At 37.3% G+C, this 27,970-nt stretch overlaps 1 protein-coding gene across 1 annotated transcript in view; it reads right to left on the bottom strand.

The window, feature by feature from the left end:
- Positions 1–316: 316 nt before the first annotated feature.
- Positions 317–27,970, bottom strand: part of LOC122572281 (delta-1-pyrroline-5-carboxylate dehydrogenase, mitochondrial) — a 56,364-nt gene continuing 28,710 nt past the window's right edge. The window contains exon 8 of the mRNA XM_043737076.1: positions 317–1,870. The gene's annotated coding sequence lies outside the window, so the exon portion shown is untranslated. The remainder of the gene's footprint in view (positions 1,871–27,970) is intronic.

Below are 27,970 nucleotides of genomic sequence, written 5' to 3' on the forward strand. Positions count from 1 at the left end.
CGAGGGTCTAAAAGCTTCGAAAATATCGATCACAGGCTTGAATAACTTTTGATATCATTGTTGTCGATGTCGTTGCTCGATATTGGTGAAACATCGTCGCAAAGGGGGTAGATAACTGCCGAAGGAAAAAGGTTTAGGGATTATCTGAAGATGAGGTGAATGGTTCGAGGGGTTATTATGGGCTCTTAGGGTACGTGATGACATGGTGATTATCGCTGTTTGGATAATGAGAATAACATGTAAGAACTATCTAGCTGTGCAAAATGAAGGTGAAGGATCGTTTGATAGTAATTCAACATCATAGAAGATCACTAAATTTTAGTAATCATTTTACTATTAAACAGAAGAATTTTAATATAACGATTTAAAATGGAAACAGTCTATTAGGTTCAAAGATAGTCTTTTTTGATAGTAAGTTGGAGAAATGTTATCAAAGCCAAAGATATAATTATTTTAATATTGTGAACAATATTCTAGCTCTAAAGTCAAAGGTAATTTTGCTAATATGCTATCAATGTAACAATATATTCAATTTTAAAACTGCTTCCCTGTAGAAAATAGGAAATTCTTATCGTATTCTTCCTGTATATTCTTCAATAGTTAAACAATTTGCTAAATAAAAATTCAAAAAGGCTCGTATAACGCGCATAATATATTCATAAAGATGTATCGTAAATCTTTGAATACTTTCGTGATTCACTGTATATTTATACTACACACACAGGCACACACACATTCAGCCTAAAAAAAAACCACCTAAAGGAGAAACTACATCCAAAACATTTTAATCACTATGTCCACCAAACGAGTCATAGGTTGCTACCACGATGATACCACAATCAGTATATTCAGAGAGTTTCGGGCCAACTACTGAGTCGTGTTAAATCAGAGTTCCCATTTGCTTTGTGCTAAAGAGGTTTGCTTACCGCGTTGGTAGCCCGCTGCCACTATGTGTCCAATATCGCAATAATGTTTGCCACGTCTGCTCGTGTACGTCCCTGTGGTACGTCTACCTACACACATACGTACGATCCCGTATGCCACGTGACAAGTGGCACGTGTGTAAAACCACACACGGCGAAGCCATTGATGCGCGGAGGCGGCGAAAGACGATAACATCGGTGTCGCGTGTATCCAGGCTCGATCTTAATATCCGCCACCGTGCAGCTACCTTAATTGGTATATTCTAGAGCTGTCAACGTGCTTGAATTATGACCATTTAATGTTTCTACATCGTGCACATCGTCGATTTTCAAGCAATGCAAATAACCAGACACCATTTTGTCTTCTTTCTTCCATCTCTGTTATCACGCGCCTCTTTATCTCTCACTTTGCTCGTCACTCGTTAGACACCACTCAGCTTTTTACTCGGTGGTACTTATCTGTCAATCTATCTGCGTTATCCTCTTCAAACTCCCAAACCCCTCGTTTCACCTTATTTTCCTCGATTTTCTCCCTTTCCGTCTATCTGTCTCCTTTCCTGTGGTTGCACCGCGTTTGCTCCTATCGTAGTCAATTTCAGCCGATAGACGCACACGACAGCTTCAACGTTTATACTGAGCTGCCGTGCATACCCTTAATATCCGCCAGAGCCTGTAATTAAGCCTCCATTCCCCATTAGGCTCGGTTCCTTGGCCACGGTTCCCCGCTTGGAAATCTCTTCGATCCTTTTTTTTTCCATGGATCCGGAAAGACCGGGTATCCTTCCTACGATCAGCGGGAATTATCTTCTTGCTCTAGCGTTCCGCGTTCGCTTCTTTTGCCAAGTTTTTGCTGCTCTTCACTTGACCTGTATAATCGTTCGTCTACTATGCAACGTTTTTCGACGAAACGAAGACGAAGGCGGACGTTAGTTAGTTGCATGCGAATTCTGTGAACGATAAGGAATTTTATGTCGTGTTATAACGTATAGATAAACTCGCGTTGGTTAATTAAAAGTTATTTTATGGCGAATAATTTATTTCGTGCGTGCTAATCGATTAGAATTAACTCAAGATTATTCTGAATAATAGATTTTATACATAAGTGTTGATCGAATTATTATAGTACAATGATGTAAGAAATTTGGCAAAATTTTTAGGAAATACATCTAGAACGATATCTTATAATTTTTCTTCCCTCACTTTTCGACAAATAAGTTTCTTGTTTTACGCGATATAGAATACAATATAGTGTGCAATAGAAAGAATACGAGCTTTCTATATTTTTAAATTTCATATTATACCAGAATTATTAAACCAATGAATTTTCAAAAAAGGTATGTGCTGTGAAAGGAAAAGATTGTTTATATCTGTCATAAAAAAAAATTACAGAAAATACAGATGTATCTTGCTCGTTGATAGAAAAATACAAACTTCTTTATTTATATTTTAAGTTTCCATTTCCTTATTGTAGAATTCTATTCCTACCACAAATTCTATTTCTTCGCCATCATACACTAATACATCAAAGGCACCCAATCTACGGAAAGCCTGCAATTTACCGTAGCAACAGAACTCTAACGAGAGAGCGTTAAGTAAATCCTCAAACGAATCAGAAGCAAAACGAAAACAATTTTTCGATTCGCCTTGTGGAAATTGACTCGATGGAAAGTTGATAGATCCCAGAAACGACGCGCATAAAAGTAGAACGTACTTGATTCGGTGTCCGGCAAGAAGATAGCCGCGACGGCTCGCGACGAAGCTGTAAGAGTGGACGGAAACTCGCATCGGTCGTCCACCATCGCGGTCCTTTGCCAGCACGAAATTGGATATTGAAAGTCCGCGAAGTATTGCAATCAACCTCCGATTAATTGCGTCCTTTGATTTACACGCGCCTCTCGGTAGAGAGGGAATTTTATATAAAAGTTGATCTGGACGATTCCGACCGCGCTTGCTGGTTGGGGCATACAGACGAAGAAAATAAAAAGAGAATGGAAAAAAGATGGAAGCTTTTCAACTTTTTTGCAACTTTTCTCCGCGTTTTGCTCAAAGGCGGCCGTCTTTCAGAAAAGCAAAAAAAGAAATGGGCAGGAAGGGTGTATCTGATGAACGACTCTCGACGCGGAATATCTTCTTGAATTTTCGCGGACAAGTTGTTCGACAGGGGAGAGAAGAAATGAAAAAATCGTCGAAGAAATCGGAGTCTTTTTTCATTCGGCTCTCGGACGTGGAATTTTATCGCGGTACCCTGTCTCTCTCCCTGGACGATAGTTACGATATCTCTTCGCGGAAGATTCGCAATTAAAAAGTCGGCAGAGCGACGGCGGTGGCAACCCTCCCACGGGGGGTGACGGTTCATCGAAGTTTCGCCTTATATTGACACGAAACGAGGCGAGATTATGCTCCCGCTCGGATGCAGTCGCTGAAAGACGACGGTTCGACGATTCCTCGATAATTCCTCCTCTCGTTTAACGAATTCTCCGGGGGGAATGTTCCCGGATGTGTACGAGTTACTTGTTTTTTAAAAGGAGTGGAATGCCGCGATATCGAGCAACTTTCCGTTCGACGGCTCGACAGCAGAATGTAAGTTTCTTTCGTGGTGTTACGGTACGCTTTGCGATAGTTTTCTATGGAATATTCAAAGGCTAATTTAGGAATATGGAAAAACAATATGGCCTCAGTTTACCGGAATATTTCTTTCAAATAGTTATTAAATAAAAGAATTGAATAAGTCCTATTGCTAATTAAAGTATACTTGTGCAGGTAAGTTGGAACAAGAATTGGTCCTTTAATATTTTTTAGTAGAAGATTATTTCAAATAATCGTTTTTTACCGACGCGCGCTTCTCGAAGCGAGTCAGTCATTTAATTAGTCAGAATTAGTCTTTACAGAAAAGAATACTTTTTCATGCTTTGAAATTTGTATTCCTTCTATAGAGCCTCATTCAATATACAAATTCCAAAAGATCCTACAATTTTTCTAACTTGAAATCCCTTTCAATTCGAGAGATCAAATTCGTTGGGAACAGAGCTTAAAAGCAAGTAAAGGTACCCTTTAAATATTTAATACCTTAGAACACATTGGCGTTTCAAAAAGACGAACCGGGTGTTGAATTTCTCGTCGAGAATTCTAGCGCTCGACTTCTCGTCCGATTCTCTCCTGTTCAAAATTCAATATTCCGGAAAACATGTCGCCGATATTATGATATTTCTAAGCTTATAATACCGTAACACCGCAGCATGACGGGAGCACTCGGTAGGAAAGGGTCGATGTCGGAGAGAAAAAAGAGGTTCGAAGGAGACAGGGGTCGAGGGCCAGGAAATAGTCCCATATTGGAAGACCTCTAATACAAAGTCACTTCTTCCTCGCCATAGCTACTGCAAACATACTGAATATAATTTAATATCTACATAGCCGTTATCATAACGGGTGACTCGGTACGTATCGATTCAATTTGCTGCTACTTGTTTCTTTGCATTCTCTAATATATCTTTTTCCGAGCGAATAGAAAATGGAAAGAGGGAATTTGAAATATCATATAATAAACACAATTTATAGCGCTATACAGTAATATCCTATTTATGAATCTATCGAAGATGGAATTCCATTTTATACGTATAGAAAAATTTGCTTATGCTTCGTGCGAAGATATAAAAATATAAAAATACGACACCTGTGTAATTGGATGAAAAATACAAATATTACGATTACTTCTCTCCAGGATACTCCTCGAAAATTGATATAAGTTCGTACAACAAATTTCAATGAAGCCAATAACGAGCTACTTTCACCCACAGAAAATTACAACGGAAGAGAGCTTTAGCCATCGTACCAGGATATAAAAGTATAAAAATTGTATTAATATGATTGGAAATACAAATACTCGAATTTCTATTCGATTTATTATTAGTCTCTCTTCAAAGGCACTCTTCGAAAACCAAAATAAATCTGAACATCGAATCCCGGTGAAGCCGGTAATGAACTTCTACATCTTCCGGTGGAAAATCCACCATAAAATTCAATCGAAGAAATACACCATGGTGGTAGTTCCATTACTGGTCTAAATAGACGGTACGTAGGTAATTACCCCGTTAAATCGGTCGAGCCGAAGAAGAAGTAAAAGGAAGGAGGGGGCGTTGAAGAGTCTCGACACGTCTTTCATCCTTCGAACCAGTTAAATTGAATTTACACGACGTCGTATACAGAAGAGGGCAAGAAAGGCAATGGCTATTTCACCTGAGGGATGCCTTTAAACCGAAACGTGCCGCGATAATGTAACACGGGAGCCGGATAATGGAACTTATGATATATCATGGCGGCGGTATGGATCGGATGATCCCGCATTCACCCCATCGTCCTCTCCTAGCCTTGTAATATCTTCGTACCAAGAGGCTTTTACTTGACAATGACGTCCCAGCAAATTAAAATGTATATGCAGCGAAACAATGGCTTCTCCGTGCTTTCATTTCTTTTCTTCCCTCTCGTTACTGTAAACTGCACATGTTTATGCATTTATGAAGAATTTCAAAACGTGCAAATGTACATAATATGCATAAATACGTAAAATATCTGAAATAAAGCGCTCGCTATAGTGTTTAGAATGCGGAGCTAAGTTTACATTTATAAAAACACGAAATTGTCACGCTCTTTCTAACTTCTTTATTGCAAACAAATGTTAACACGTGAAAAGAAGTTAATTGTGAAGATCATACTACACTAGCTATAGTACTTATTCGTTTATTTCATAGACATCCTTCAACGTGTCCTACACTATCCTAATGCCTAAGGATGTTGAGAGGGCCTTAATAATAAATCCACTGATAATTCCCAAACAAAGTGCACTTTTTCTTCCTCTCCTTTTTCTTTTCCTTTTTCACAAGGAAGAGAGGAAGAATTTTAAGAACAATCGCTATTGTTTTGTCACTAAATATAGTTCCTTATATCCTATATCACATGCAAACAATCCAATATCCTCAGAAAATAAATAATAACGAGTAATAATGCGGAAAGGTAATAAGAAACACGTATAAAACTTAATAATTACCCCTTTCGTTGTTCCGTTCTCGCGTTTTAAGCCGGCGAACGTGATGTGTAATAAGAAAATGCGATACGCAGTAGGAACGCGGCGATTATAGGTGAATTAACCATTCGAATCTACGGGAACGAATACGCGTACAAATCGTAACAGCCGCAGAGTTAAGCTCCATTCATCCGTCGTTGAACGCCGCAACTCCTGGCTCCGCCTCTACCGTGGCTACGTGAGATCCGGCGTCACCGCAGGGCTTAAACGGCTTTAAGGATTTCTCTGAAGGCGTGAAACGTGCCCCCCGTCGCCCTATGAACCCGCGATTCTCTCTTTTTATATGCAATGAAAATTCCCCCGGCCGTTCTGCTAACTTCAACCGTTGCTTGATAATAAAATTTGTCGGTGAAAATAAATAGTTGGTGGCCACGAAGAGAAGATGTGACGCGAACTTTGACGACAACCCGGTCCAGACGATTGTATCGTTTTTATTTTTCGTTTTGAAGCTTCTATCGTTCGACCTGTCAACCGTACAGAATGATTTGACTCGTGAAAGATAAATTTTGTCGGAACGTTTAGTCTGTTAACTGCGAAGTTTAGTTTCAAAAATGCCTCATGAGGTACGCAGGTAAAATCAAGCAATGACAATTATACACGTCGACCGCAGAGTAAATGCTTCTATTACAAATTTTACGAAAAACGTAAAACAAAACGAGGAAGGATTACATTTTTATTCGATAAAAATTAACAATCGGTTGTGGAGAAAAGGATTGTCATTAAAAACTTAAAAATTGCCAAAAAATGATAAAGTACGCGAAACGATTCGGGAAATAGCCGATACACGCAATAAAGTACACAAAACAACTCTTATATTTGTAAAAACGTGACATCCATGTCAACGTATTTGCTCTTCTTTTTGTTGGTTTTTATTAATCTTTCATATTGTAACTATAGAAATTCTTTATTAACACGTTCACTGTATTATTTATATCTACTCAATTCTTAATTATTAATCACCAACGCGAACTCTTACTTCCACGGCTTTATTTTGTTTTATATTTTACTCCTTTTCCTTCTGCCAGTTTATAAAAGAATGTGAGATAAGATTGTTAAAAGAATGCGAGAGTTCCGAGTTATGAAGTAATGTAGCGCGTCTGGCTACAAACGATCCGTTTTCACTTGCTTCTCTACTTCAGTCTCCCCTTCTTCTTGCATAACCGTGAGAGTTCAGATACTTTCGTAATGAGGGAAAGAGATGGTAAAGAAGAATTTTCTCTTGTTTCATTCTACTACATCTCCTTCTCCCCATTCCAAAAACCAACTTATACTTCACTATTATACTACGAATATTATTATACAAGATACGACCAAAAGTTATTTAGTATTTTATATAATTTCTTGTACAGAAATAAATCACAGCTATGAAATAAAATTTATTTCCTCAAATACTCAATCTATGTTTTCATCAATTTTTTTCCAAGTTTGGTCTCACATAAGAAAATTACACGAATATTCTGATCATTACTTCGAATATTTATTATAAATCTTTTTAACATTCATATACGTGACCTATAGCAGCATTCTTCTTCTCTGATCTCCTCTTGAAAGTAATTAACAATAGAGAAAAGCTTGAATGGACAGTGTTGGCCACGGCGACCTTCGTCTGCTATATCAAAACAATCTTCCATCGCACTTTCAGTTCACACTTTCTAAATCAAATTATATTTCATACACTATATACCGTTCAATCTCCCGAATACACAACCTCATATATCAGGAAAAACGGAAAAAAGGAAAGCAAGAGAAAGAAGCAAATCCCAACATGCATCTAAGAAATCTCGAAACTTTCTCCACGGAAAAATCCAGTCTCCCGAAATCTCCGCGACCAACGAGATCCACGTACAAGTCAAGAGACATTCCCTCTCGAAACTCGAAGCTCCTAAACCCTTAATGCTCCCCGACGCCTAGAATCCATCTAGTATATCTCTCTTCTGGTCCATTCCCTAGCTACTAAACCATTCCTTTGCTGCGTATAGAAGCTCGAATCGGACGAATATAACGCAAGAACGAGATCTCTCGATGATGTCGTGAGGTTGCCACTGGGGACAAGTCACACCTCAAAGGGTGCCAAACGTCGAAACGAAGCAGGAAGCGAGCCATCGCCTTCAGAGGATTCACTCTCTGTCCTCGTCTTCTCGCGCCACATTAACCTTAACGACCTTTTAGCCAGTTCTTTTTTTGAAGGCGGTCCGCGCGTCAGGGAGGGCGGATTTTTTCCTGCCAGTTCCTGAGATTGCCGTGTCGCCAGCTCAGCGCCTCTTAATGTTGCCTTTTTCCTGTCTCGACGCGACATCCACCCAGTGTCTGACGCCTCCCGATTTCCTCATTTTTACACTCCACTTTTGATGTACTATTAGCGCTTTTTCCTGCTACCTAGACGATTATGTAACGTCAGTGTGATATAACTTGGGGTACTGAGTTTTTGGAGCAGTCGAGAGGGATGAGTATTTGGAAATTTAAATATGAGGTTGGTTGAAAGTATTTCAGTTATCGATACTTGAAAGAATAGTAGTCTACTTTATAAGTAGAAAGGTAGAAAAACGCAAGGATGTTAGAAATGTATTGTAAATTTACCATAGGGTTTACATATGCTATCTTCTTGCTATGAATAAAATTATAGGAAGAAGAGGAACACATCCGACTTATCTGAATAATAAAATTAAAAAGTTTATTGGAAGAAGTTGGTTAATTTGGCATCTGAAAAACTGTGAAAAGATAATTGTTGGAGAGATTGGCAAGTTTCTTGAAATTTTAGTTGGTTTCTGACGATGTTTATGGCAAGTATCGACTTGATCTGAGAAATTGTATTTCTGCATAACCATGATTACCAAAAACAAGTTGAATAAAGATTCCATACTGTATATACTCTTCGCGCGCTACAGCTATTAATTACAAGAAAGCTTTTGATGGGCGGCTAATTATCTTTTAACGACATTCTAGCCATTTGTTTCGCGAGAAAACGATGGAAAGAGACCAAATGATAAAACGTAAAAAGTGTTCCTAATTCGAGGGGTTATATCGCTCCGATGACGCAATCAAATTATTATGAAAGATAAACAATGAAAAATAAGCGATATCGACTTAAAATGATTAAAACGTACGTGAATAAAACATCATATTCAATTTATGGTTTCTACGGGAGATAGCGCGATATTTCATGGTATTACCTGCAGATTTCTGTTACGCGGGATTAACAAAACTCGCTGTTTACTGACTAAAGTGCACGCCTTTTAAAGGGCGCACACGCGCACCACGCTGAATACACACTTTACAATCTTGTTTTTCCTGTTCACCGAGAGAAGTATTAACACCGGATGACGCTGGTCGCCAAGCGTTTCCCCCGGTTAAACCTCCGTGCGCACACAATGCTCCTCGTACGCCACCGAGGCACTTTTGTTTCGCAAAACGAAACGAACATTGTCGTGAGTGATAATAATTATGAACTGCGAAATGCCTGTATTTATTACACGTTAAAATAAATTCAACTCTTTACCCTTCCGTGCATTTCATTTTAATTCCATTATATTCTTCGTCTTGTTCAACCTATTACATATTTTATAATAATTATTATTATTGACTATATTTTATAATTATCGTTATTCTTTATCATTTTGGCAACGTCATTTAAAGAATATTTATGTTAAACGATGGGATCGATTAACTATAATAACCGTATATATTGTAGCATTTACATATTAATTAATTAGGTTCAAGTATATGAAATTATTCATTACTAAATTATTAAACAAAGGCTTATTTCTTGAACTAAAGTGCATAATTGAAAAAAATATCTTTAAACATTGCAATCGTCATAAGCTTACGCTTAATAAACAAGGAAGATTTTTTTCATTCAACTTACAGAAAAATCTGATATAATTCTCAAACTTACAAAAGCAGAAGACATGGGAATTCTTAATTCCCCGAATAAGCTAAAAAGAAAAAAAGCAAAGACCCTTAAAAAATTTGCCAAGAACGTTTACTGTGATTGTTTCTGTAAATCTGAAGGGCGATTTCATCCCTAGTGTTAAAAGTACGTCCGATAATAATGCAAATCGGAAAGGATCTAGTGACACGTACCGGTCGGAACATCCTAAGATAGTTTGCAGTACGTGTAACGTCCGTTCTTACGACGTTTCACGAGCCAGCTGAAAATTTTTCCCGTTTTCGCCTCTAGCTTTGGTCGGAATCTCGTTTGCAAAGAACGCGCGTAGAATATCAAGAGACAGAGACGACTGGAATAGAGTTTACATGGCCTCTTTCCTTCCATGACTTCCTACAAAATATCTTTGCAACACAATCGACAGTAGCACGATCGAAAAATTTTCCAAAATGAATCTACATTGGATGAATCCAAAATGAGTGCATCTTCGTTAAGCGTCGTCTATTATTGCTTCCAGAACAAATGAATAAAAGATAATTAAGACTTAAATGAAATATTATTTTGGTATATACGATGATGAAGGTTGAAAATAATTTCTAAAAGTTTCCATTGCGATATACGTAATATTGTTCAATAGAAGCGCTGCATAAGCATGGAATTGAATGGCAGCAATATCGCAATTGAAGTTCAACGTTGTCACGATTTCGAAGCACGGAATTCGCAAAAACAATTACTCGGCATTATTGAAATTAATAAATGCCCAATGGACAGATAGCAGCCACATCAGCAATATTAATGAACATTAATAATTCGAATGTCCATTGTAATTATTAGTTGCGAAATTTAATAGAACTCTAAAGAAGGTCGAACATTCGTTTTGGATTAACGCGGAGTTAATTAAATCAATTACGATATGGATATTTATTCCCACAATATTAGAAATATGTTATTGCGCCGTTTAAAACTCATTGTTGCATGGAATATAAAACAATTTATACTAGCGAATCGCTCAATCAGGATTTCAAACAACTCTTACGCTTTTTTCACAAATTTCAATATTTTCTACATATTTCACCCCTTTCGTATCTTCCGCATAATAAAAACAAATGTTCTTCTATGTTATTCCATGCGTAATAAACTTTAAAAACTACTATCGCACAAGAAAAAAGGATAAATTTACTTTCCTAAATCTCCCAATAAAACTCCCAGACGACCTTTAAGCTTTCTTTTTACAACGTACAATATCTTCCACGTGTTCCATATTCCATCGAAACCTACTTAACGAAAACGAATTAAAAATGCAGCAACCGAGCAACTGATGCTTAAATTACTTACACGCGTGGTCAGAAATATTAGACGGAAAAATAAAAAGCGAATCTTTACGGGGGGGAAAAAACACTCGCCTTTTACGTGTGCAAAAATTTTATCAAATAAAGGATCATCCCTTTACAAACAAACGAAAAAAATAAAAGGGAGAACGCAGACGTGTACGAAAAACAGAAGCGGGAGAAAAAGAGCTCTTCGAACGAGCTGTTGAGCCTGGCCACGGGACTCGACCAGAAAAAAAGAGAGAGACGGAGAGAGGAGAGTTGGGTTGGCCGAGATTAAAAGTGAAAAATCGCTGCGACTTGGCCGTGCCTTTTAAAGCGGCCAAACAAAGCCGCGACCCTCCGGTTAAAAAGCGGCGGAAACACTATAGAGTCGATGTGTTCCGGTATCTACGCGCGTGGCCCGTTTCCTTGTAAATTATCCGCGTGACCAGGCCCGCCGCGTAAACTCGCGCACGAATAAATTCATTTGTTATGAGAGAACCTCGTGGCCGGACGTTATCGGATGAAACGCGTCGGAATTGCTTAACGAAACGGAATAGCCGTTCGCTTATCCCTCGTTCCAGCCCGTCTCTCGCTCTCCGTAGTTTTGTTTCCTTCCACCCCTTCATGTTTATCCCAACCTTCTCGCTTCACCATTATCGTTGCTCTCGAACCATCCCCGATTTTCCTTTTCTTTTTTTAGATTATTTCAGCTTTTATTAGAACGTTTCATTTAGACTATTTATATTATCTTCTTTCAGATCGATTTAATTTTCGAATTTGTTGGTTCATCAAATTACTCTTTGAACTTCTTTCACGTTCGTTCGATCGAGCGCTCTTTATTGGAATTTCGTCTTTGTTTGTTCTTTTCTGTTTTTTTTTCTTTTTTTCTTCAGTTGCTTGTAATCGTACTAAATGATTGCATGGGCTATTAGCAACGTAAAGGAATCGTAGACATAAAAGGAATGGAAAAATCATGTGGGATGATAGGTCAGTATGAATTTGAAGTATTTTAAGCAAGTTAATAACCTTTGTGTATACTACTTGCTTTATGGTAGTTAAAAAAAGTACTTGCGCATACCCTTAACTCTATTTTTACTGTACCAATTTTTTGTTGACATACAAATCTATTACAAACTGGTAAGAAATTTAATATACCTATATATGTATCAATATTAATTTTTCTAACTTGGATAGATTTTTGGCTAAAGAATTTTCTAAAATAAATACGGACTTTAAATTAACAATTTCTTTCAATTCTATATACCTATGATGATTCTAAATTTTTGACACAAATTGTACGTACCAACAACGCAACACCTCTCCGTCTCCGTTTCTCCTTGGATCAGCCTGTTCCATTGGTGTCGCGACCAAAATCGGTATATAGTATCGCGATTCGACAACAAATTTTAATTATCATATCGCGAGTGAGTTGCCGCTCGAGCGAAATTAATCGCACTAGCCAGCGAACAGGAAATCGATACGCGAGGGTGGCGGAATCGTCGGAAATTCGATTGCGCGAAACGTAGTTCGAAGCAATTAGGTCGCGCTCGACGATGGAATTCACGAAGAGGCCACCTTCAAAGACCACCGTCAAAGACGTAGCTTGGTCGAAGGCACGTGGTAAAGTCTCGAAGTGCCGGTTATATCGTTGTAAAACAGGAGAGAATGCACGAAAACAGTTGTGTACTAGTAAACGTGAATAGTGTGTGTAGAATAGAATAGAAATTATTCGAATAATAGAAATATGTTTGCTTAAAAATATTTACAAAAAATGTCATACACGTACATATGTACATACAATGACTTATTAATGTTCAGATATCACGGTGTTCCATTATTGGTTTATACGTGTATACATTGTACAAATATGTAATATGTACGTTATGTAACTGTAACCAGAACAATAAATTCGATATTTTACATTTAACAAGCACATGATATCGTAATTATCTGCAATAATTTATCTTAAACTTGGGCGTATTCATTTTATCAACAATTGGTCAGTAAACGTGAACACAATCGCGATCCCTTTCAATCTCATCAGAATTAAAAAAAGGCGGCATGGAATCTTTCACAAAAATCCGCGAGTCTCTCGAAACCTGAATGAACAGAAAAGAATTGGACAACGTTATACGACCGTTCCCCAATTTGCATCTTTGTACTCGTTATTTCGAACATTCCCCCGAGACGTGGTTCCTTTTTTCACCAATTAACAATTAAAACAAATTCGTGCAACCCTTTCACACCGCCTACACGACCCCACAAGGCGGCACGAGCGATAAAATCGAGGGAGAAAGAGGAGCAAGAGCGAATTTAATTAGTGCCAAGGCCGAAGATCGGTCGAAAACTAATTAAATCCACCATGGGCAAATGAATAACAACGTACGTCAAGGGGAAATCGTAGACTTTCGTAGAAGATCGACGATCGAATTCGCTTGTTATGAATAGGTAGATATCCTTCCGGCTATTCACTATCGTCGCTTCCTGACGAAACGTTCGTGGGTAAATATTATTATTCATGGCCGCGTATCGTATTACGATGAAACGTATTTCTATGGGGTGTACACGGGCGTCACGAAATCCTATCAGCGTATTTACGTCAGCGGATAAGGAAGATTATACACCGTGTTATGAAAGAGATGTTACATTTTTGTTTTATCGTCATTCCATTTCTCGGCTGATATATTACACAACGTGCTGTATTCGTTCGATTTTATCATAATAGAAAGTTATTATCGATATCGATCGCCGGAATTAAGTTCGAAGGTAGTGACACTAAAAAGGAAGACGCCTATGCAAATAAATCGACCACAATCGAGCCATTCAACGATATTATTCGACAAGAAATTGAACAAATACTAGGAGAAAATGTTATGAAAAATGACATTTGAACTGGCACACATTTGTAAAAGAAGTGGAAGTGGCCATTTGATCAATATCGTACTTTACATATGCGGTGACTCTTTTTTTATGACATCCTGTAAAACGCAACGGTAAAATAGAATGAGGCGAATAAAGAAAAAGAAAATGAGAAACCTAAGACAACCATGACGAAATAAAAATTCTTGTCTGGCTGGTAATGAGTAAAAAATCAAATCACTGCCGATCTTCTTACTCGGTTGACGTACACGGTTGACGTTTCGCGCGTGATTTGCAAATGCCACGGCCCGGAAAGTTTCATTTCGCAATACAAGACTCGTGTTTATAGGAGAACGTGTGATAATGCGACGCAGTGAGTATGATGTGTCATGTGACAGACGAAAAGAGTAGTTTGTGGAAGAATTTTTAGCCTGGCTCGGTTCTGGAACCGGGATTATCGTTAGCTTTGGATATTGATGAAATTTAGATCTCTATTAGCATTGTTGATACAGTGATCAAGTTTTGGTTTGAATCGAGTTACTTAATTTTTAGAGCATTTAACACGGAAATGGTAAAATAGACTTACAACAATTTTTAAGAATTTTCTACTTTTTCTGCTTGTATTACACATTGTTTCATATAGATTTATATGAAATTTACTTTCACCTAATGAACCCTTGTAACCCACGTGTACGTATACGTGTAATATAAATAAATAGAATGATAATTTTATATGAATTATTTCTCAACAATGTTGATATTAAACGTATCTAACATTTATTCTCCATTCTCAGAATAAGAATTCAAGGACTCGCAATTAAAAACTTGGTGACCGATAAACGCCAGAAGTGGAAGAGATAGAAGAAATCAAAGAAAGCCGTCCCGAGAAAAAGTAGAAGAAGACGAAGAAAACGGAAGAAGTAAAGAAAGAGTTGTCGCGGTCTGGTTCCTGTGACCATTCCCACTTCATCAGAAATTTCCAATGCAAATATCAGGTGCTGTGGTGGTGGATGAAAATGAGGAATAATCAAAGAAGCGAGGGATAGGAAAAAAGTGGAGATCTCGAAGGGTGGTACCGTGATAGGAAAGGAATCGACACGTGGCCTATGGAGGAACTTTAATGACATTTCTTATTTCCAGCCGTTTCTTGGATTCCCGTCGACACCTCGTCTTATACTTTCTTTCTTTCCTTCTTTCTTCCTTCTCCGTCTCTTCATCGTCATCGTGAAAGTAATTTTCTACGCCGGGACGTTTGCTCGGCTACTTTATTTGCCCCTAAACTTTATATATCATTCGTTGATTAACGATGTTTCCGGTTGCTGCGGATGTAGCCGGAAGTTACTATCCCTCGAACAGGGTCGTATTACCGTTAAGTTTCGAATGCGACATATGAGTACGCTGTCCTCATACAGTCACGTGTTTATGCGCAATTAATATCAACGATTTTGATTGTATAACCGTATAACCGTTGGTGCATCAACGATAAATAATAGATTTTAAGCTTCGACAATGATTACTGGATAAATAATAATTCACAATCTTATAAATATTACAAATTAATGAGATATAAATATTATACTTCGTATTACAATAATTTATTCACGTATTTGTATTATTAATAATTTATTGAATTATTGGAATCTTAATAACCTGAATTGCTTACAATCACAATGAAATTGTGAAACGAGCTAAACAGCACAATCAGTTCAACGAAAGAAATGTTAAATTGTAAATTTGATTTGATATTTGATAAAATAGTTCGATCAAGGGAATGATGAAAAAAAATGTTCCTGGTAATATTAATATTTAATTCGACGAGCATTGAAATCTGATTACGCATAATTATTTTTTTTCGTCGTGTCATTTTAATTCTAATCAATTAATTATATTCCTCGTTTTGATAAGAAGTGTGCCAATTGGGAGCGAGCAGGTAACAATATTCGAGACTCGAAAAAAATCGAAGGGAAGGGAAAGAAAATGGAAGGGAACAATCTAGTCGTTAACTAGAGCCGTGAAACGTTCTAATACTGACGATACGTCAGTATAGTACTCACGAGTACTGACCGATCGAGATTCACCGTTTATTTCGACAGCGTTTCACTTCAGGGGCATTTACTACTCTCTCTGTCGGTTTCCCTGGCATTCACGGAGGCGGAACAGGAGAGGCGGAGTGAAGACGATGATCCTTGAGCTACTTCCAAGCAGTCGTGCATCGACGCTCGAAACAAATTGCGTCTGTAATTATAGCGCCCTACTTCACCTGATTACGGAACTACGAGGCTGGATTACTGAGACTGAATTTCGTATAAGACGCTGCGAAATTTCAAGTAACTCTGCCTCGTTTTTCTTATCGCTGACCAATCGATCAATGTCTTTGAAAAAAGAAAGAGGAAAAGTTAACTTGCAAACTCTCGTTTGTAAATATAACCAACGATTATCCTCAAATATCAGGTGATCTGTTACGCAAATTTCTATAGATCCTGATAATTCACAGAAACTTACGTTATGTGTTGCTTTATTATGAATGTTTGACAAATAAGCAAATGACAAGTAAATAACAAATAAGTAAACTGCTTCTCATTAGAAAGCTCAAACTGCTATTCTCAATTGTCACATTACCAAATATGACAATTATAGAGAAGTATAGAAATTGAACGGTACAAGATAGAAAATAAGAGAAACATTAAAAATTGGTCAATAATACTGTGATACATATGATCAGCAGTATAAACGTATCTCTTTTACGATTTAGTGAAGTGTGAATCATTAAGAATCAATTCGTTTGACATAGTACAATCTAGAGCTACATCTGATCATGAAAGAAGACTTTCTGCTTTATAGTACACACGATACTTAACATCGACTGATATAATGACATCGAGAGTATTAAAAGTTCCAAAAACAATATGGTTTATTCGAATCGAGTGTTTTAATTAATCCCAGGTCCATCAGAAAATTTCCCTATCGCGCCATTAGCAAGTCAAGTGGCGATCATCGGCGTCTGCCTCGCAGCAGTCAACACGGTAAGAGAAAAATATTCTAAAGAGAGAAAGACAAAAAGAAGAATTTAATAAAACGGCGGAGAATAAAAGCAGAAAAAATAAAAATAAAGCATTTTAATGATCGCAGGGAGAAGATGGTATCGATCGTCGTAATTGTCGGGTTGGTCCGTTCCCTCGGGCAAAAAATATCGTCCGATCCTTTGTTCACCGGAGTCTCAAGTGCATCGAGGCCGTGGCTGTCCTTTCACGGTGTAAAAGACGAGACAATCCCAATCGTTCGCACTTTCTCAAAACGTCTCCGGTCCGGAGCCGGAGGCTGAAAGTGTCCCGCAAGAGAACGGAGGAAGATCGTCTCCCTTGGGAACGAGGGAAAAAGGGTAAATGAATAGCGACAAGTTGCGCCGAGGTTCCCGCCGAGAATAAAGATGGAGGGAGCCTTCGGGGACACGGCTAAAAGCCGATACGGAAACTCGATGCAATTCGCCGCGCGCCGTTCGGCGGACAAACGTGATCGCCGGGGAATTTCCTTTTTTTTTTTTTTTTTTTTTGAGAGAGAGACCGCAGCAATTTGTATCGATAAAACAATAGAGAAATATGAAAATAACATCTTCTAGACTCTCTTTCACGATCGAACTAATTTTGCATGCCACGGGATTACAAACTTCACCAGTGATAATTAGACTGCGGCTCGTTATGCGAATTTCTACAAAAACAAATAAAGGGATAGAAATATGTTTTACCAAATATTATAATAGATGTTAAACTTTACGTATTTTATGTACCTTTGCATATTACGCGAATTCTCTGCGTTTCTGCAATTTTAAAATTTCTCCATGGATATATGGAGATCCGCAGTCTAATAATAATAAACATCTTCGTGTCTTCAATAACAGTTTCAGTCACGAGATAAAAGAAAATTGTATAAATTACAGCTACTATCCGATTATTCTGTTTGCTGGAAACTTATCAATGTCTCAACAAACAATCGCTTCCCAAAGCTTTAAATAACCAAAAATTGTATTCGTTTCTTTCCCACTGTTACGTTCCATTGTCCTCGCGGGGAGCGAAATCGCGTGACGATAATTGCTTACGTAAAACAGCGGTGCGGCAATAGCGGTAATTAGACGGTGAACTTCTTTGAGACAGTGACTGATTAAATGACGGAAAATTCAGATAGTATGGAAAAGGAGAATGAAGGAGAGGTGAAGAGTAGAAATCGTCTTAAACGGAGGCATAAATACGAAGAGTTGAAATGGCTAGATACGCGGCAGAAGGGAAGAAGATTACGGACGAAAAAGAAATCGTGGAAAAGGATGAACGAGGATGCAGATTAAGAGCGTCGTGGATGACCTTTGTACGAAAGGAATCGAGATTAAAACGAAAGACGGAAGTTGATGAGGCCGGATCATTAAGCAACTGGCTCCTAGCCTCGGTATTATGCAAACAATATTTAAGGAAGAGAAAGAAAGAAAGAAAGAAAGAAGGATGAGATTTTGTTCGAGCATGAATAACGAGAGGTACAAACCATGGAAAGTTTTCATATAATTGACCAAACAGTCGAATATACGTATAATGCGCATAAAGACACCTTGGATTTAAATTGTTCGTAAAGCGTATTGTTCAATTTTACCGATTGTTTTATTGCTGTTCTTGTGATAATAGCAGCCCTCTTTATAAATATATGTCGCCAGTTTTGGTATCATAAATATTGTTTCATCGCTGTGTTTATAATAACAAGAGTGTTTAAAGTCGAAAATACATTTTATTTCGCAAATATCGAAACGACATAACATATCTATAAATAAAATTTGTGCGTTGTAAAAACAAATTCCCTAGAAATATTGTATTTTTATATCGAAAAATGTATTAATTAAAAACGTAATTCGTAATTCATATGCTGTGAATGTTTACACGTTTATTGGTACATACGATTTACAAGTGCGAACTCGAAGGTCCAATTCAAAAACGCATAGAATATGCAGAAGTATGTAAAACATTCAGGATAAGGTACCAAACAGATTTCTATTTAAGTTCCACTGTCGTAAATTAGTGAAACGAACCTGTCGGATGGTTTAATACCTACGGTTTTAATTGCTCCAGTCACAATCGATCTAATCTCAGACGTCCCACGTGTCGGTTAATTCAGTAGATCCTTGACATTCTAGTTATCGGTTCGATAATGCTGAATGTAACTTAGATGAAAGAAGAGAACCTTGAGCTATTCAATGTCACGCGAATTAATTAATCTGCGCATCAATGAATCGTTTAGAAAGATAATTTGCGTGAAACGTAAGAAGATCAAGAATGTCGTAAAACAGAGTGACAGTAAACGTGTTGAAAATGCTGAAAATTATCGATGTTGATTACAAATTTTTACTTGATAGGATTATTAGTCGTAATATTGATAAATACGAAGAATCTAAGATTTGACGGCACTAAAGAAAAGGAGGAAAATTCGTAGCAGCCGCGTGTTCGCGAGTCAGACACGACAGACGAGGAATCGATTTTAAGGAAAGCGCCAGCAACTGTGAAAACAGGCCGAAACCCTCTTCCAGGTGGTGCTCCAGGTATAGTTTGCGGAGATTTCTGAACAACTTTCGCGGAAGGTCAATATTTTCCTTGAGAGTTGCGCCTACCTTCAGCCACCGCGCACCCCAAATCGTGTTTTATCTCGGCCTCTTTCGAACGGGCTCGTACGGCGTGAAAAAGGTAATGAAAAGAGAAAAATCGCGTGTAACACGTTCATATAATGGAGCGCGACGTAGAAAAATACAAAATGACAGGTTGAACGACCGATTTTAAACGTGAAGTGTATACCATACGTATTCGAAAGTGACATATTACTTGCAATATGAGTTAGTAAATCACGAGACATATTATATCTTGTGTCTTGTGTTTGCCATTCTATTCATGTAAATTAACAAAACATCAGAAATCTCTTCAGAGGCTTATCAAAGGTATATTTGTTGAGTCAATAACTGTTGATAAAAGAATTAGCACCCGATTAACGCTTATCACAATATCTACACATGTAATAAGCTACTGATATTATTTATATTTATAATTATTTATACTTGTAAAATTCTTCTAGATAAAAGTTAAAACTACTACCAAAAGACCTGTAACTTCCGTAAATGACAACTTATAATCTTCCTATATTAACTTAACGTATATCTTCGCATATAGTTCACAAATATTCTGAAACACAGGAATATCATTTAATATTCAGTGAAGTATTATTCCTTCAAAATCGAACATTTCATACGTTACGATCTAATAATTTAATCTTAGATTGAATCTTTACAGATATCTGAGAATTGACGATATTCCAACGAATCAACAATATATGTTCTAAGATGATAATCTAAAATTCATAGAAAATTAATTCAATCCAACTTGATGCAAAAAAGGTAGAAGCATCGAACGACGATCAAGCAGCCTTCAGCGAAAGTGATAACCACGAAATTGTAGGAAAAGCTTTCCAGTAAGATCGATGCAGCGACCTTGAACCGGTCACGGTAATCCCGGTCGTCGGGTATAATAAGACGGTTCTCCCCGAAAACTTGCGCCTGGTAGGAAACCGCCGGATTATTTCTCGATGTTATCGTCCAGTCGGATAAGTGGAAGAGGTGAAATCTACCAAAGGAGAGACTCGATCGACGCCAAAGTGGTCTCGAGTCGATCGACTCGAGATTTGAATCTCCGCCCGGTACGAGCGAAAAAGAAAGGGCATCAGACAGAAACTGGATTCTTCGAGGAATCGAATTCACTTCCATTCTCACAAGGGATCCTAACGTTCTTCAAGAACTCGAAGGGATCGTCGAGTAACCGGCCGTTAGACTTGCGGCTCGAGACGGGGAAATACGACCGGCTGCGATCTGATACCAACGGTGAATCTATTAGACCTAGCTGTGCAAAGTGAAAATTGATTAGTATCTGACTACTGATTTAAAGAACGAGTACTTGTATCGTCAAACGTATACGTAACTAGGTAATTGATGATCGTGAACGTTCTAATTTCAAGCATTTGAATATTAAAATATTCTTCTTAAATTAAACTCAAATTAATCTTCTGTTATAGTTTATGCAATTTTTATTAGAGAATTTAGTTCTTGTCGTAGGGTTTATTAAAATTTTAAATATAGTATATTGAGTATACTCTTGTACAAAGCAAAGAATCATTAAAGATCTAAGGCTATGAATATACGTTTCATTGACAGTTTGATTTGCAATTTGTTTGTCGTGAGCTTGAGTTAATCTTCGAGAATGTTCTGATTCGAAGCATAACATATTGAAATTAATCCATTTGGTCTTTGAATGTTGAAATAAGTTTCTTGAACCAAGAAAATAAGGAACTGTTCAAGGATTTAATCTGATCCTCGAGAAGATCTAAACTTACTCAAAGCTTAAATAAACAATTGATTCGCTTCAAATTGTGATTCACTGAAATGCACTAGACAATCAAGCGATATACAGTTCTACAAATAACGTTAATAAAGGTTACAAACACAAATCTTCTAGAAAGTGGACCAGGAATAGTTCGCAAACAGAGGGTTAAGTGTGATGTTTAAGTTCTACAATAGATGACAGCGTCGAAAGTTAAACACCTGGTACTGAGTATTCGGTAAATATTTTAGAAAGGTTCGCTAACTCGCGATATCTCCACTTAGTATCAATTTTCTACTACATGCGCACACATACTTACACAAGGAAACTAGATATGTGCCATAAGTATTATACAAAGTTCCCTGGATCTTTACGATTTGATGAGAAAATCAGCAGAGAGCATGAACGCCGAATTATGTTGATGTCAGATATAATTAGTAATTAACGTAAATCACATTCATCGATTATAAATGTTCTTCGTTTCGCAATAGAAGCCGAATCGATGTCTTGAAATTTTAGTATTTCAATATCTTAAGAATTTAAATTTTCTATCGCGAACGTGAACACCGTAAAGAACATTCTTTGGAAATTCTATATCGAAGAACCGAAAGGAGATTCAGAGCTTAACAACCTGTAAACTCAATCCTCATTAATGCCAGTCTACTTCGAAGAACCTGTAATTGTTTAGTAAGTTATCTAACAATTATGAATCAATTTGATTGTATCTTCTTCTTTCAATTATAATTTTCTGCTGCTTCCTTATAATTTCAGCGGAATTTTGTTCCAAAAGTATGAAATTGAGGAACCTTTCGGTCGCCTGTGCGTGTAATTTATGCGAAGATTGAAGGCTTGCACGTTGATTTTGGTTGGGGTTAGGTTTGATGCAAGTTTATTTCATTATTACCCAGTATACAATAAGTATTTATTATACAAATTTTTGTTATGCAATTTAAATAACCGTCGCATGATTTCATTTCTATATCATTTCTATCATTTCTTGACATTTATCAAAAATTCTTGTAAGTTTAAACTTAATTTCAACATAACTGTTAAACAGCATATTAATACGAAAGCTTTGGAGTAGAATTAAATTTTAAATTCTATCTCGATCTTCTCAGGCATTTACCTAATTTGAATAATACACTGAAGAATATCTTTCTTCGTAGAAAAAGAAAGAAACACTTACTTCCATTATGTTACATTTGTACAATTAAAACCCAATACAAAAGGAAACATCTCTATTCTATTAATTCTAACCAAAAGTGAAAATCAACATGTGATAACCGACAGTTAAAAGATTTTAGATAAGATAAAAGAACTTATCAATCGAATTCCTTTCGTACCCTATAATCAACCATAATCATAATCAACATAATCGAAACATAATCAACCGTCGAAGAGAAAATCGATTACGCTAGTTAAAAAATCGAGAGATTCACAGATAGATAAGCACGCGGCCGTAGTTCTTACACCAAAAGGAGACTTTCACGGATCGTTTACTTAAGAATCCTTCTTTTTCGTGAATCATTGGGATGTTGACATCCGGTGATACGTTCCTTACTGACCATGTTAGCAAGCAAGAAGAGGTTTCGACACATAATCGATATTCAATCACGTAGAACAACAACATTTTCGTCGTTATTCTAGTTGCTGGCTACTGGTACCAGGCGGTTGGTTCGCATGATTCATAAAACCGAAGAAAAGGAAAAATCCAAGGGCTGAATTTTCCAGAATTTCAATATGTCTCCTAGCTATCAGAAGCCACCTTTCTGATTCTTCGGGACTCTGAGGTTAAAAAGAATTTTCTCTTACACTGTACTGTATAAAATAAAACTTACACTGTATAAAATAAAAATGAGTATTATATAACTATAATTGAAATTTTGCTACGACGTTAGAATGTGCAATGTACCGTAAAATAGTCTCTTCGTAGAAACTCAAATTGCCTCAATAAAAGAGAAATCCGAATATCGATAGGTATGTCTGTTCATGTAACAGAATTAAGATGAACAAGACTATCTTCTATAAATACCAGATATATATTTCCATTTGCACTATCATTTCACAAGAAAATTAGTTTCATTTGTCTCTAAAAACGTCTTCACGACTTGGTGAAAATCATGTCGGTGAAGAATTCGAAACGTTCAAAGGGATACTGCGGCAAGCTCTGTTTTGATCGTATCTTCTTTTGTTACAAAGAGAGCAACCGTCTTCAAGTATTCTATGAACGGCGCGGAACCTATCCGGCGAGAAATTTTTCCAACAAGACAGCCCTGTACCTTCGGAACTTCTACGGAATAAATTCTATCCATTCTCGAGACACCTTTCACTCTCGGAGATTGCCACGAACACGGGAAACACTTATTCCGCGTCTCGGTTCGTTACTGTTCCCGGTACAGCCCGAGCATTTACTTAAACTCCGACTTATCGATCGTAAATTAATCCTGCATCTTCGTATCTTTATATTCCAAAAAGGAAATATCGACTTGCAACTATATCTCAAGTTTTTAGTGAAAAGCGAGACGCGTGACGCAATGTTGAATTCCACACTGATTAACACGTTGTGTGGCAATTGTTGTGTGATCATTGTTGATCATCGGTGATTCAATCAGATGTTGCTAAATTTTTCAGAATAATTAAAATAAGATAAATATGATAGATTAAGAAATATTCAATAATCTGAATATTTTATACAGAACAAACTATTGTAATGTATAAGTTAGGATAAGTGTTATATTATAGATAGTTTAAATACCCATAGTTTTTTGTTTAATCTTAAAATCAACAGGCAATGATGAGCTGGTTGCTACGAGCAATCCTTGTGAGACACGCAGATCTAAGCCAAAAAATATGTACATGTGGTGTGTGTGTGTGCGCGCTTGCAACGAATGTCTGCGTGAAGACAAGAGATACTTTGCCAGCGAGTGTGAGCGTACTCTCTTTTTACCTAGCAATAAAATAATAGTTCAACCTGTCGTAATAGTCATCCGCTCTATCATCCCTACGATATTAGATTGAGTAATACGTTTATTTATATTTTCTTCAAAGTGCGCGTCAAGTTTTTATTGCTTTCATATAAAGTCTACCTAATCGCAAAGTAATATATCTGTGCTATTGCCCTACAAAATTTATATTTCCCATCGAAAAATTTCTTTACTTTCTTTGAATAATTTTTACAACGTTCTTCGAAATATTATACACTAAGTAAAGTAAGATATCTGTACTATTGGCTGACAAAATTTATATTTCCCATCGAAAAATTTCTTTACTTTCTTTGAATAATTTATATAACGTTCTTCGAGATATTATACACTAAATAAAAGACCGACGAAATTATTAGCCAACTCAATATACAATGCATATGAGATTCACGTAACAGTCAACGTGTTAACTCTTTGTAAACTTTCCAGCTTCGTTGTAAAAAAGAGAAAGTTAAAATAGGAGGACATAGACATATACCACTTAATAGTAAATCACATTGTTCTACGTAATATTGCAGTTCTATTCTACCTTCGATGATAATCATCGTCGAGCATCTGGTGGAAACGAATGTTCTACAAGGAGCGCAGGTTAGCGTGCGAAAGTCGAGAGGAAAACGGAAGACCATGGGCGATATCGCGACGGGCAGACAAAGCAAAGCGCATTTTCCGACTCGCCTTGCAGCCTCTCTCCTTCGTGGGCTGTGCCTCCGTTTACGTTAAATCAAGCAATCAGCTAAAGTGCACCGCGTCCGTGGTTTCCACGAGAATGCCGATTCAACCGGATTAACTTTAATCCGAAGACGTCGATACCCGCCATTCTTCCAACGACTCGAGCGCGCAGTTCCTTTCCTCGAGAGTTATAATATCGTCGGATGAAATCCGCGAAGAAAGTCTCGAGGACAGATGTGTGCTTTTTTTTTCTTTCCTCCAGATATCGCGAAATTTTGCTCAGTCGTCGAGGTCAACGAGCGAGGAGAGATTACCGCCAAGTATATACATAGAAGGAAAGCAAGAAAGTTGAATGAGTTCTTGTTCGAGTGTCCTTCCAGACATTTCTACGCCATGTTTTTAAAAAATATACGCTAACGTATAAAGATTACATGATGAAGGAATCATAGAGGTTTCGACTGGATACACCTTAAAGTATGAAAGAAAATATAACCGAAACTTTCCTTTCTTTCTTTCGATAAAATATATCGATTATTATATTGCTTTCGATACTAGAATAAAGTGGAGGTCAATTTGACTACAAATTGAAATTAATGTCAAAGCCAAAGATCAAGTCAAAACCAGATCAAGGTCGATTTTAATTTAATTGGAAATTTTAATTGAAGTCGAGGTCAGATCAAGATCAAGTTGATGTTTAGTTAAGTGACCCCTTGGTTATGACTGGTGAGATAAAGTCGAGAACTTGATGAGTCAGATATGTTGAAACGTAGTTACATAGTTGTCTTACAATTAATTTTTATTATTATAATATATATAATAATATTATGATCCCATAAATGCTGGACTTTTGTTTCTTAGCAAATGTAGATCAGTAAATTTCGTGATATTATACGTAGTAGAACAGCAAGGGGTCGAGTAATATCTGCCGGACATTTTCAAGCGATGGTACTTGCCGAATGCAGAATAGTTCTAATTAATTCCGTGTAAGTCGACCTTCTCATATATTAAATTCATCGGTTTGATATCTATCTATACTCATCCATGGTAGAAATCGACGATCTCCTCGTTCTACTATTCGTACCGAGCTTTGCAATCTGATCGAAGTAGGAGCCAATGCTTTCGTGATAATAATTAGACCATGATAGATTACTAGAACGTAATGAATTTTAATGTGTAGAGGACCAATTCTTATTAAATTTCCCTTGAAATTCCTACGTTGCTGGATATTTAAAAAATAATGGAATTATAATTACCATTTTAATCTAAAAAATATTTAAAGGAATTGTTTATATAGTGAGCTATAACAAGCCTGAAAGTTGTCTCTAGTTTCTTGTAGCAGCAACTTTTCATCCTGCAAGAAGCAGAGGAAAGTCTAAAAGTAATTAAATTCAAATTCCATCTTAAAACATTATTCTTCGTAACGAGTGACAAAAGTTTCGAACTTGGTCTTTGTCAAAGGCCAAATTGTTCCGGTCAATATTTTCATGTTAAACAGCGAACCGTAAATGGCAATTACTCAACTCTGGCAGCTCTTCGCTTAATAAACTCAAGTCACCATTATCGTCCTTAAACGTAACGCGAAATCTACCTAAACGCTCTCGCTTCGCTTCTTCTCTCTTATCTCCTCAGCATCCATTACAGTATTAAAAAAGAAGGAAAAAAAAGAAACAGAAAAGAGAAAGAGAGAGAGAAAAAAAACGAAAAACACCTGGGAGCTAGAAGGAAGGAACCTGAAGAAATTAAAAAACCGTGGCTCGGACGTGGAAAACCAGTGAGGAGGACGAGGATTCGCAGCGAGGCGCGAGAAAAAGTTATCAAAGCGTCAGGACAGACGAATTTTCCACCCGTGAGATCCAGCGACCCTCGAAGCTTGGTCGACCAACCCCGAAAGAAGTTCGAAAAACGGGCCAGGCCAATAAATCCAGCCCCAATGTCAACTCTAACAACGATCCATCCTGACCAGGACCGGTTTGAACGAGAAAAGAAACGAAGAGGAAGGGGGTAGCGGGCTCAATGGGGAGGAAAAGAAACGAGCAAGGTAAAGAGAAGAGGATGGCAATAGCATCGACAAAGCTGCGGTTTCCAATTTAGTAGCACCACTTTATATACAGTTCGGCAAGGCTCAAACAGAGGATGGAAGAGTGGTACGTGGGTAAAAGGGGTGTCCAATGCGAAAGAAAGGTTGGAAGGGAGCGAGGGAAAGGGCGGAAAAGAGCGGCGAACCAGATATACGACGAGAAAGCCGCGATGGGGACGGAAAGTGGTGGAACTTGTAAGGCGACGATGAAAGCCCACAACTTGAATGGTTCTTCGTGCTTCGTCCTGATTGCCGTACGAATGTCTCGTCGCTTTCCATGGGTCATTGCTGCTTCCGTCTCTGTGAAAAGCAACGACGCGCCTCTTTGTTGACTCGCGGCAACCTGTGACGCTAGCAAAAGTGGCTAAGTGTTCAGGAAGATCGGTGATTTGCTATTTTATTGTGAACCTATTGCGATTAATTATTGCTTTATATCGACAGATAGAATGATTTGAAGAAAAAATGAAATGAAATTTTTCACTTGTGAAAGTTGAATGGAGTAAAAGTTAGATTTTAGCAATATAATCTGCGTACTTTGAAATATTCAAATATTTGCGATATTTTGATCGGATATTTGGTATTTCATTATATACGTACTTGTCTCTATCGATCGAATAGTTTGGAAAGTGACAACATTTTTTAATTTGCTAAAGTTAGATGTGGTTTAAATTAGATTTTAATAGGATAATGTATATGTATTTTGAAATATTAATATATATCGCTATATTCGTTTTGTTTGGCTCGTACATATATGTTTGCAAACGTAGAGAATATAAATTTACGAAGATCTATTTTACAGT

This window comes from Bombus pyrosoma, linkage group LG11 (genome assembly GCF_014825855.1).
Source record: "Bombus pyrosoma isolate SC7728 linkage group LG11, ASM1482585v1, whole genome shotgun sequence".
Lineage (NCBI taxonomy): Eukaryota > Metazoa > Arthropoda > Insecta > Hymenoptera > Apidae > Bombus > Bombus pyrosoma.